The sequence below is a fragment of the Sinohyriopsis cumingii genome, unplaced genomic scaffold (genome assembly GCF_028554795.1).
Source record: "Sinohyriopsis cumingii isolate HCF-2022 unplaced genomic scaffold, ASM2855479v2 utg001397l, whole genome shotgun sequence".
NCBI classification, from domain to species: Eukaryota; Metazoa; Mollusca; class Bivalvia; order Unionida; family Unionidae; genus Sinohyriopsis; species Sinohyriopsis cumingii.
Genome location: NW_028315993.1, coordinates 4,898,753 through 4,910,480, shown reverse-complemented (window position 1 = coordinate 4,910,480; position 11,728 = coordinate 4,898,753). Strand labels below are relative to the sequence as shown.

General features: G+C 35.0%; 1 long non-coding RNA gene across 1 annotated transcript; it reads right to left on the bottom strand.

Moving 5' to 3' along the window:
- Window positions 1–211: 211 nt before the first annotated feature.
- On the bottom strand, window positions 212–2,227 carry LOC149772565 (uncharacterized). The gene is made up of 2 exons (XR_016417682.1): window positions 2,113–2,227; window positions 212–707 (listed from the first exon to the last, which is right to left on the bottom strand). It is a non-coding gene; the product is annotated as an uncharacterized LOC149772565 (long non-coding RNA).
- Between the last annotated feature and the right edge of the window lie 9,501 nt (window positions 2,228–11,728).

The following is an 11,728-nucleotide window of genomic DNA, read 5'->3' as shown; positions in this document are numbered from 1 at the left end:
AATATTCTGAAAGGTACTGCCAGACATTAATTAGTATGGCAGATGCCAAAAGTAAATCACTACCATGTAGTTGCTTATTCAGCAGAGGCTGTGAACACCATTTCTTGGCACAATGTCCATTTACACAAACCTTTAGATACATATAAAACCTAATTTATTTTACATACCATAAAGAGTTCGTTTTTTAATTTGGTGTGAGTTTTGTGTAATAAACAGGGACTTCTACCTACCTATATGTTTATTTTTATTCTGCCATTTACTAAATGTGAACCCACTGACATTAACAGCTAACATATATGTATGACCTCCAGTACAGTATGCATAAACAAGTCTAACAATTCAGGAACATTAGTTTATACATTAACTGATATGATGACAACATGTATAGTAATATAATTTGAGTAACATCCTCCAGTTTGCAAACTCTGATACATTTCAGAGCACATCTAACAGTTTTGCTGGTAATGGAGTAAATGTATCTTTGTAAAAGTAAAAGAAATGTTGATAAATCTGATGAATCTTAGAAGACTTAGAAGTGCACTGTAATAAACTATAAAAGTACTGTCACCAACAAAGTTAAAGGTATTTTCACAGTATGAATACGCCAAATATCAGGTCCTTCTATTTCTGGTTGATCACTACCATCATCCTCATCATTTGTGTCGTCTTCTTCTTTAGCATCTTCCAAACAAATGTTACTGTCTGGTCTTAAAGATAAAAATGAAATAAAATATTTATGACATTTCATAAAATGCTGCAAGAAGAGAAAGTTATATCTTATGAAGTTTTAGTATACAAATCTAATAGTTGTTGGATTTCATATAAATATTCAGAGATTCTGAAGAAAAACATTTCCAATGATATTATCAGGCAGTATGATAGTAGCTTCATTATCTTTTCACTATCTGTTACACAGTTACATACATGATAACATTTTAATCACATAAAAATTCTTTATTGAAAAGATACTAAACTTTCATTACCTGAATGAAAGATTTAAACTTGGATTATAATCTTCATCTGACATATGGTCATCTGCTTCAAAGTTACTCTCAGAAACTTCCATTGTAAGACCAGAAAAAAAACATAATAATATTCATTCCCCTCTCTCATAACAGGCTTTCAAATTTTGGTAGGTTGGTAGGAAATTTTTAGAAGTTTTTTTTTGTGTGTTGGAAAGCGCATCAGGTATGGGAAAGTTGTTACTTTCAAAAGAAAAAGTATGATTAAAAAAGATCATAAAAATATAATTTTGAGTCAGTGGCTGTTTAGATCAGTTAGACAGGTAAGTGGAAACAGAAAATTCTTCAGAGGCCATCTATTTAGTACATACACAAAAATCTGGCAAAGCTTGGCCCCTTCCCCCCCCCCATCCCTGTACGCATGCATACTTTTTTACACACACCCCACCTGCGTACGTACGCTTGCCGCACCACCACCACCCGAATTCTATAGAACGGCCTATATTTAATCCATGCAGAAATGATCAAGGATTAATAATTTTAACGTGTTTAATAAAACAGATAGTCCACTGACGTTGAATGTCTGGCTGCATGAAAGAAATAAGCTGCCTAACTTTAACAAGTTTGTCGAGTGTCCGCTATAATTAAAAACGCCGACTGAACCCTTTCAAACAGGTTATATATTAGACAAATTGTTATCGAGGTCCCCCCGGTTTCCTATGCGTATGTACATATCAGTAGACCCACCACCACCATGTGTATGTACTAAATGGATGGCCCCTATCTATGGCCTTAGTGTGGTTTGTGTTTATAATACAATGTATTCATTTCCTTTCTATGACAGCCATCTTCATGATTTCAATTATGCATCTATACTATATTTAAGATATATTGTAATTACACATTTGTAACTTGTAGAGAAAAGAAAGCTTTTCTAGGAGCAACTTTCTCATTTATACACAAATACCATCCACTTATATATATATATATATATATATATATATATATATATATATATATATATATATACCATTATTTTTAGTTAGGTTACATATATCATGCATGTATCACAATGGTTGTTTTTTTAGGTAACTACACAAATACTCTCCTTTTGTGTCTGTATCACAATTATTGTTGTTAGTATACTTACTTAAATGGGTTGATAAAACTTGTAGACTTTCCCATCATAACACTTTCCGTCTCCTGAAATTCTTCAACTCCAGACAAAGCTGAATCCCTAAAAACAAAATTTTGAAATTAATAATAATAATAATAATGAGGAGCGCCTAATCTTTAGAAGCTCTAAGCACTTTACAACATTAGACAACACCTATAAGATATATAAAAAACATGTATTATGATATGATTACAAAAACAAACACCATGAAATTAGAAAGCATAAAAAACATGCTAAGAATATTTAAGGTAGGAAACATTTTTAGGTCTTTAAGTTTGTTCTTGCAGTCGAAATAATTGAGTTTTGAGAGCACTCTTGAATGGGATCACTGTTTCTTTGTGTCTACGTTCAGTGGGCAATTCATTCCACGTTGCTAGGCCCAGGTATGCAAAAGAACGCTGTCCATATGACTTTGTTTTCATAGTGGGAATAATGAGAATACGATTGTCAGAAGAGGAGTAAGTATCTTGCTGGTGTGTACACATGGGTGATGTTGGATAGGTATGTTGGACTAGAGTCCGACAGTGAAATGTAGCACAGAGAACAAATTTGTGTTTGATTCTGGATCGAATGGATAGCCAGTATAGGGTATAGAGCAGCGTGGAGGCGTGATCTGATCGTTGTACTCTAAGCATGATCCGAGCAGTTGTGTTTTGAAGTTTCTGGAGCAGATATTGAGATAAACCAGACAGAATTGAGTTACAATATTCCAGTCATGAAAGTGCTAATGAACACACAAGTGTTTTAGTGGCATCAACTGAAAGATATTTGCGAATTGAGCTGATGCTTCTCAGCTCAAGATATGCAGCCTTGAATATGTTCATGACATGTTGGTGCAATGTGAGAGCACTGTCCAGAGTAAACCTAGGTTTTGTACTGATTGTGTGAATTTAATGTTGGTGTTGCTGATATTTATTGGGAGAATACCAATGTCCTAGACTGCTGATTAATAGGTGGACTAGAGAGGATTCTTACCTTCATTATTTTCTTTCCAAGGTTTTTTGCAACATGCTATATATCATGAAAGTGTTTGATGGTGGGATAGGGTATTTCTGAAAATAATAAAATGAACACAATAAGAAAATGCAGTGCCTAAGGAGGAAAAAACTAAAATCCAGTAATATAATCATCGCAAATAAATTTTGCAATTCTTTACGAATACATGTAAAAGGATATAATTTTAAAAAATTCACAGATCAATATAATGAGAAGTTTATGTAAGTGTATGGATGTATAACTTGTGATATAATGTGGACTGAAAAGTATGGTGATATTTGCAAACAAAACAAAATAATTCCCTCATAACTGATCCGATTCCTACATGAGCATCTGTCACCACCTCCTTGATTTTTAATCCTCTCTCATTCAGTTCTGTCATGGTTTTCTGAACACCTGCCTTTTCTAGGGCTGGTGATTTTCTCTGAACCATCCTTTTGTCCAGTGTGTGAATAGTCAATATATTTTTGCTGATATCCTCCATTATTGTGTAGGAACAATACTGGGCTGAATGGCCTGGAGAGTCATTGCACCCGTCACCTTCAGTAAAGACATGGAAGAGAATAGTTGAAGAAAAGAGAGGAAAATTAAAAGTCATCTTTCCAACGTTATTTGAAAGACCAAGCATGAATTAATTTGCACTTGTATGGATTTCAAACAAAACCTCAACAATTGGGGTACAGTGGTACAGTGAGTTGACTGATCCAATTATGAACCATTCTGTGATAACTGACTTCAAATGTCTGGTAGCCTGATGATGTTCATCTACCGCAATACCAACATCCAGTTACAGTTGGTTATTTTGATTCTGTGATTTGCCCAACTGGCTTTTATTCTCCATAGCTGATGATTCTTACCGATGACTGTAGTCAACATTGGGCTTCTGTCCATAAAGAACAAATATAATTTAGCAATGCAATTTATGATGTGCTACTTAGTGAGATTTATACATCAAAATTATGTCAGGGCTGTTCCATTAAAAAATAAATGGTACCCAGGAAAGGCACTTTTAAAGTGGAGTACTCACCCATAGATGCGATTTAGAAATTTCTTATCATTTTAAAATGTACTCTGTGAAATCAAATTATACGATAAAACATATTTGGAAAATACATTTAAAGTTAAATTTCACTGGTGAAATATGAATTTCTCTCTCTCTCTCTCAAACACACACAAAAACATATAAATTATTTAATATGACTGTGATAGACTAATTCCTTCCAACATTTTAGATGGAAAAATAATTGGCCTTTGAAATACAAATGTATAGTCAGTGATGTCCAGCTTAAGTAATATTCAGCGGATGACTTACTCACTTTCAAGTATATTTGTTGAGGGCCAGGTATTGTTGGTTTTTTTTTTTTTTTTTTTTTTGCTTTCAGTTTCTTGTCAAGGGTATTCTTTTGGTATTTGTATAGCACTTTCAACGCTTTATTGGCTCTATGCTTCTGAGAAATCCAAGCTTAGTGCTCTTCCCAAGGAGACACCAGGGCAGCTGACACAGTCTCACCGGTGGTGGGGGTGGGGTGGTATTTAACCTGCAGCCTTTTAATATGTATAAAATTTATTGTCATTTTTAAGGACTTAGTTATTAACCTAAAACAACAATTACAACTTTACACCGTATCCTAAGTAATAAAAGTGAATACAATAATTTCTAGGTATAATGAACACCTATTCATTATGAGAACAGAACATATATGAACAAGGATATAACATTTAGACAATGACATTCATGATGACAGTTATTTAATTATGTTCACTGCAATAGATTACTGAATTTTATGAAGCTATTAAAAACGTATGTTAATTATACTTGCCCATTGTCTTCAAAATTACCGCTATCAGTTCCCATCATTTCTACACCAGATACATGTGGCTCACATGAATATAGAGGAAATTCACTTCTTATACATACAATTAAAATCAGTTATTGAGATATGGGATCTTATAATTATCTCAATATTTTATTTTAAATTAAATATGCCCCTATGTGCATTCAGCATGAGCTAAGTGGATAGATACGAAGAGGATGTTAGCAAAAACTGCATGTGTGACATAGCTATAAATGGGAAACAGCAAAAAAAAAGGCATGTGTGATATGTAATCACAATTTCAAACTATACAATTACTGGTTCTCAAAGTATTCATTTACCTGTAGTGAGGGAAGTGGAAGGTGGAGGAAAAACAGCTGGGTTAGCCAACACAGTATACTGGAACGTTTTTGCCTAACCAAAACAATTACAGTAAACATTGCCTTTTTCCATGCATCAGGTTGCACAGTTGAGGCACCCTATCCCACTTCTAAGAAAGTGAAATTCATGGTATTTTGTTTTTCTTCTAGCTCAAACTAAGAATAGTATGAAGTGGGGACTCAACCTGCTGCAACTTTTTTAAAAAGTTCCGTTTACCAGCGTTGTATTTGTTACATTATTGTTTTCAGTAACATGACAACTGTAGCAACCACTCCCCCAAGAAAGAAAATTCTGCAAGAAATTTGTAATTTTTACTTTCCTGACTCAATAGCAGATATTTCAGATAGTGAAGGTGTCTTCATTATCTCTGTATGTCGTAAAAACACTATGCCAGGTGTTGATGTGAAGCATGAATATGTACTGGCCAGTGATTCTGCATGCTTTGGCTCATCCTATGCTACATTCTTCGTAACTTTGTAACTAAAAATATGTAATAACTATTCATTTGTATTATAATTTAGAGTTTAAATCTGTTTCTTTGTGATTTGTGTTAAACACTTAGAACTGAAATACTTAATTTTAGCAAGGGTACATAATAACAGATCTAACATATTTTGACATAAATAAAACTTACTTGATTGCAGCTCAAAACTTTAACTGATAAGGTAACAACCTGCGACCCATATATTCTGGTAGCATTATAATATCATTTCCTATCATGACTAGAGATCGCTTTGTAATTGTAGTCAATACAATACTTTATAATAAATTTACTAGTAAGTAGTTAAAAGATGTACAATAAAATCTTAGCATTCAGCCTATCATAGGCATGAGATCAACATTTTACTGGATCAGTTCAACATTCAGATATTAAAAAACCTACTAACAGTTCAACATTAAACATGCATTATTTGTTCTACATGTTTACATGAAAAGGTTATTAAACTTTTATGCAAGTAAAGTGCAAGTCACATTAACCTAATGTGTGTGTGTGTGTGTGTGTGTGTGTGAGAGAGAGAGAGAGAGAGAGAGAGAGAGATGATATAAATACTGATAACGCTTGTAAATGTATATAAGTTCCCTAGCCGAATTTGAAAAGCCTGTCTCACGAAGATAATTGACAGTGTATAAAATGACGCTGTTATAAAAAATAAAACTTATATTCCACCCCAACATACAATACACACAATGCAGTCACCGAGTGAAATATTGATCAACCGATCACATCTATTTTGGGAATATTACAAAGCAAATCAAGTCCTTGTGCAAACATTGTATTAATAAAACAGTGTGCTTTCAAACAAACAGTATGTATAAGATATTGAAACTGGAGACCACTTATACACAGACATCACAGGTACTTGATTCTGAGGAAACTAAGGTGTATCACCATATAACACAGACATTGGCCTACCTGTCCAACAACAACTTCGCCATTTCAGTGTCTGATGCCAGTCCTAATTCTTCCATCAATGCTCGCCATCGAACAAACTAGTCCCCAAGACGAATCCTTGATAAGTCCCGTTCGGTTTATTTGAGTTTTTCAACGTTTCTTCTCGGAAAGGGACAAGCGCGGGCAAACTTTACGTTTTTGACTCTCTCGTGTGTCCGCCATTTTTGTTTATAGTAGATATTTAAATTACAACCACGTTTACATTTTTGTGGCCACGTGAGGCTTCCGTAACAGTTCGTGACCTACAAGTTTCAATCAAAGCGAGCCGCCACAAAAATACATTTTCTCTCGTTTATTTATCAACTACCTAATTGAGTCTTCACAAACTCTAGGTTTTTGTGAATTATTTCAGCTTATAAGTCGACACATTTCATTAGTTACATGATCTGTAACATTCACAAAATTCCAGACACTCTGCACTATTGTACCTTTAAACTGTATTGAACCAGTCTGATCCGAATTAATCTGGTTTGTTCCGGTTAAAAAATATTCAATTCAGTCTAACCTGGAAAATATCGGAATGAGTTGATTGGATGTTGAATAAACCGGTTTGACCCCGATTTAACCGCATTGATCCGTCGAAAACTGTTTCCATCCGGATCAAACGGGTTCAATACAATATGTTCATGAACTAAACAGTTAGATCCAGAATAAGCCAGTTTGTTCCGAATTTAAGAGTATGGCAGGTAAACAAAAAAATATGTTTTATTCTTTGTGATTTACATGAAATGCATCGAATAAAAACCAAACGAACTACAACAACATATCAGTACAGACAATGAAACCGGTGCATACAAGAAAGACCACTTTGAACAGATTTTACACAGAAGAAACCGGTTTGACTCGCATTTAACCAGTCTGATCCGAATTATACTGTTTTGATCCGGATAAATCTGGTTCAATCCAGTCTGATCTGGCGAAAAAAATGTTTGTACTGATTTGATCCAGGGTAAACCGGTTCCCACCGCATTGAATCGGACTAACCCGTGGTCAAATGGCTTGTTTTTTGGATGAAACCAGTTCAATTCAGTCTGATTTGGAATGACCGGTTTGATCCAGAATGAATCAGTTTGTTCGGGTTTTAACAAACAGGCAGCTGAGGCAAAGTCAATACTGTTTTATTTTTTTGGTTTACATAAAGGCATCAAATAAAATAAAGCAAAATAAAATCAACTCAATTATAACATTGTATCAGTATTGAAGAATAAACCGAAAGTTGCCCTTCCAAAAAACTGTTTCAACTGTTATGATCGAAAACAAAATGTTTTTACCCAAATTGAAAGTTTCTGATCCGGAGTAATTCAGTTTGATCTGGAAAACCCTTTCAAATCTACTCTGATCCGCATTAAACCTGTTTAATCCAGAATTAACCAGTTTGTTCCGGATTTCAAACACTGACAGCTAAACCGGTTTCATCTGGAGTCAAACGGTCTGATCAGGAATAAACCTGAATGCATCTTCAATATATCAAAATATAGGTTAAATACATTCAATCTGGTTTCATCCGGAATAAACAGGTTTTATCTCAAATGTACCGTTTTCATCTGGAATGAATCGGACTGGTTTAAGCATCTTTTATCCAGTGATGTTATATCCAGAATAAACTGTTTTAACTCGTTTTGAACCGGTTTCATCAGGAGCAAACTGTTTTGATCATGATAAACGTTAAATCCAGCAAGAAAGAGAATCTTGAACGGTTCTGAACCGATTTAAAAGTCTGGTTTGCAGTAACCTGTTTTTTTTTTCTTTGCAGATAAAACCTATTCAGTCCAGTCTCCACCGGATAAAATCGGCTTCAGCAAGGTTGATCCAGAATTCTCCGGTTTGACTTCCATTGAACCAGTTTGATCGGGAGTAAACTGATTTGATCATGATGTCATCAGTTCAGTTCAGTCTGATCCGGAAAGACCGGTTTCAAGTGGCTTCAACTTGTTTCATCACATCAAAACGTTTTAATTCCATCTGATACAGAAAAAATGGTATGATCCAGAATATATCAGTTTCTTCCGGATTGAACAAACTGGCTGGGATAAATACAATATTTCTGGTTTATTACTTGTGATTTTCAAGTAACGCATCGAACACGATCAAGGAAAACAAAATCACAGCTAGAAGATGATATTTTGTTCTGAATAATAAACCGAGGAATCCAAAGAAGGGGGTTTGAACTGGCTTGATCCAGAATAAAACGATTTAACCGCTTGAACAGGTCTAATCCGGAGTAAACAGTATATGTTCAAATACAACCTGCTCAATCCAGTTTGATCAGGAAAATCAGCCTTGAACTGGTTTGATCCGGCATATGCCGGTTTGACGCGGACTGTTGGGGTCTGACCAGGAGTAAACGAAAATCTGGATAAAAACTTTTCAAACCAATATCATCCGGATAAAACCGGTTTCACCTGGCTCGATCCATAATAAACCGGTTTCACACATGTTGAACCAGTCTCGTCCAGAGTAAGATGTTTTTAACCTGTTTAATCCAGTCTGATCCTGAAAAAAAAAACCGGCTTGATCCAAATTAAACCAGATTGTTCCGGATTTGTGAAGCTGGTAGATAAAAAGACAACGTTTGTTTTGTTCTTTTGTAGATTGCATGAAATTAACCGGGCAATATAAAAATAGCAAAATCTAATCAACTAGAATATAATATTAGTACTGAAGAATAAAACAGGTGGCTCCGAAAACAACAAGTTTGAACTGGTTTGATCTCAATCCACCAGGCTGATCCGGCGTAAACTGGTTTGTCCCAGATAAATCCTGCACAATACAGTTTAATCCGGATAAAACCGGTCCGAACTTGTTTTATCCAGAATAAACCGTTATAAGCCGCATTGAACCGGTTTGTTCCGGATCAAATCGGTTCAATCCAGTCTGATACGGAAAAACTAGTTTCATCCAGAATAAACAAATTTATTTCGTGTTTAACAAACTGACAGGTGAAAAACAACGTTTCCGTTTTATTCAGTGTGGTTTACATAAATGCCATCGAATAGTATAAAACAATAAAATCAATCAACTATAACATAATATGAATACATGAGAATAAACCAGTGACTTGTTAAAAAAAACGGTTTTGAACTGATTTGATCAAGAATAACACTGTCTGACCTGAATCAAAATGGCATCACCCGGTGTAAAATGGTTTGATTTGGAAAAAATCTGTCCAATCCAATCAGACTGGCATAAAATCGGTTTGATCCAGAATAACCAGAATGCTCCGGATTTCTCAAACTGTCAGCTAAAACGGTTTCATCTGGAATCAATCGGTGTAATACCGAATAAACCCGATTGGTCCCCAATACATCAAAATATTCATTAAATGAACTCAATCTGTTTTGATACTCAAAAAACTTTCTCGATCTTGAAGTAACTTGTTTCATCTGGAAATCTGGATTGACTTAAACTGCTTTTATCCTGTCCTGTTTTGAATATACTGGTTTTATGCAGAATAAACTATTTTTGACCCAGGTTGAACCGTTCACATCCAGATAAGACTGGTTAGATCCACATAAAAAACATATTCATTCCAGTGTGAACCGGAAAGAAACGGGTTCGAGATTGTTTGATCCAGAAAAAATAGATGTGACCCGGATTCGCCCGGTTTAATATTGAATAAACTATATTTATCCGGACAATATCTGTTCAATCCAGTCTGATGCGGTAAAACTGGTTTGATCTAGCATATACCGTTTTGACGCGGACTGATCCGGTCGGATCCGGAGTAATCTGGTCTACTCCTAATAGAATCTGTTCAATCCAGTCTCATCAGGATAAAAACGGTTTCAAGTGTTTCGATCCAGAATAAGCCGGTTGTAACTGGTTTATCCTGAATAAATCGTTTTGACTCGCACTGAACCGGTCTTATCGGAAGTCAATTGGTTTTATAATCCGATCCGGAAAAAACTGGTTTGATCCTGATATACTAGTTTGTTTCAGGTTTAACAAACTGGCTGTTGAGAACCATGATTTCATCTTTATTCTTTGTGTGTTACATGAAAGGCATTGAACAATATAAACAAAATAAAAACATATGAGCTATAATATAAGTACTGAACAATACACCAGTTAATCAAAAATGGTCTGACCCATATTAAGACGAAACGATCCGGAGCACAATGATTTGATCCGGACAAAACGTGTCCTGTTAAATATTATCTGCGAAAATGCCGGCTTGAATCAGAATGAATCAGCTTGTTCCGGATTTCACAAACTGGCAGCTAAACCGGTGTCATCTGATCTCGAAAAAAGTCATTGATCCCCAGTATATCAAACAAATTGACTAAACCAGATCGATTAGGTTTGATGAGGAATAAACCGGTTCGATCTGTGTGAATCGGTTTCATCTTGAATGATCCAGACTGGTCTAAACTGACTTTATCCGATCCTGTTTGGAATGCACTTGTTATATCCATAATAAGCTGATTTGTACGGATTGAACTGTTATATCCCATGTAAAACCTGATCTGATCCGTAGGAGAAGAAAAACGGTTGATGCTGGTTTCAGCCAGAACAAATTGGTTTGGCCCTGATTCATTCTGTCTGATAAGGGGTAAATGGTTCGTTTTGGACAGAACCTGTTCAATCCAGTCTCTATCAGGAAAAAACCGGGGTGAAATATTTTGATCCAGAATAAAACGATTTCACCCCAAATGTAACCGGTCTTATCCGAATTAAACTGGCTTCATCCGGATCAAGTCAGTTCTATCCAGTTTGATACGGAAGTACGGGTTTGACCTGGTTTGATCCAAAATAAACCAGTGTTACGAATATTTAATATAGTTGTTTGTTAGTTAGTTTTTCATAATTTGTATTCTATTACATTTTAAGGTAATGTAAGTTTTTTCAGGGGAAATAAATTATTTGCAAAATTTTACAAAGCTTATTTTCTTTGACTCTTTTCTGTTACTTATTTTATGAGTATAAGCTCGTAACACTAGTTTGA